Raw genomic sequence first — 1,279 nt, 5'->3', positions numbered from 1 at the left:
CCAAGTGCGGTGTGCCATCACGGGCCCAGGTGCGGCCTGCCATCACCGTCTCAGGTGCGAAATGCCATCACTGGCCCAGGTGTGGCCTGCTGTCACCGGCGCAGGTGTGGTGTGACATCACCGGCCCAAGTGCGGTGTGCCATCACGGGCCCAGGTGCGGCCTGCCATCACCGTCTCAGGTGCGAAATGCCATCACTGGCCCAGGTGTGGCCTGCTGTCACCGGCGCAGGTGTGGTGTGACATCACCGGCCCAAGTGCGAAATGCCATCACCGGCTCAAGCGTGGTGTGACATTACCGGCCCAGATGTGACATCCCTGGGCAAGTTGTGGCCTGCCATCACTGGCCCAACTGTGGTGTGTCAACACTGGCCACACCTGGGCCGGTGATATCACACCTGAACCAGTGATGTAATTTCACCAGCCCAGATGTGGTGTGACACCATTGGCCCAGTTGCGACATCACCGGTCAGGGTGTGGCCTGCCGTCACTGGCCCAGGTGTGGCCTGCCGTCACTGGCCCAGGTGAGAAATTACATCACTGACCCAGGTGTGGCCCGCCTCAGCTGAACCATCCCATCATTGCCAGATCTGGCCTGATTCTGCTTTCCACCCAGTTTGCCAGATCCGGGTCGGTCTGGTTTGTGGGATCAGACGGATTTTAAATCATTGAATCACTGAACCCTTGTAGAGTTTTGTATTTTTATCTATTTCAATGAATTTCAAATGGTTTCAGCTGAAATGTTCAGTTTTAACACAAACATATTTGATCTGACAGATTTTACTCAGATCTCTAAATCTCCGTTCTGCTCATTACAACATGCTGCTAATTTTAGCTGCTCACACAGAAAACATTTTGGTTTTTAAAATCAAACTGTTAAAAATCAGAAAATCCAACAATCGATCAGATGAGGTCATAGTTCTGGTTCTGACCCAGAATCCGTCCTCTGGTTCCTACCTGAGGCTCGGCGTCCGTCCGTCTTGTTTACTGACCCGCAGTGTGTGTGTGACCCACCAAGCTATTTTTACAGTGCTTTGCTGCGTGTGAGTGTGTGTCACATGACACCGAGGCTCGGCGCTCCTCACACACACAGAGGCGTTTCCCCGGATCAACGGGCGGATCAGTTTCCTCCAGAACCAGAACCCGACTGTTCAGTGTAATGTTTTATATTTACTGGCTGATTTCACCTGACAGAAACTTTCTTCATGGCTGGAGTCAGGGATGTCCAAAGTGCGGCCCGGGGGCCATTTACGGCCCTCTGAAGGGTTTTGTGCGGCCCGCC

General features: G+C 53.2%; 1 protein-coding gene across 3 annotated transcripts in view; it reads right to left on the bottom strand.

Moving 5' to 3' along the window:
- The window catches only part of lrrc2 (leucine rich repeat containing 2), a 23,339-nt gene extending 22,293 nt beyond the window's left edge, over positions 1-1,046 (bottom strand). For 2 of the 3 annotated variants that reach the window (XM_015015766.1, XM_015015764.1), the window contains exon 1: positions 955-1,046. The gene's annotated coding sequence lies outside the window, so the exon portion shown is untranslated. The remainder of the gene's footprint in view (positions 1-954) is intronic. The other variant, XM_015015765.1, reaches the window with a different exon arrangement.
- Between the last annotated feature and the right edge of the window lie 233 nt (positions 1,047-1,279).

The sequence above is a fragment of the Poecilia latipinna genome, unplaced genomic scaffold (assembly GCF_001443285.1).
Source record: "Poecilia latipinna isolate Pla-1442-1.1 unplaced genomic scaffold, P_latipinna-1.0 Scaffold1950, whole genome shotgun sequence".
NCBI lineage: Eukaryota > Metazoa > Chordata > Actinopteri > Cyprinodontiformes > Poeciliidae > Poecilia > Poecilia latipinna.
Note: the sequence above shows the minus strand (reverse complement) of the source record. Positions and strands in the feature narration are given on the sequence as shown.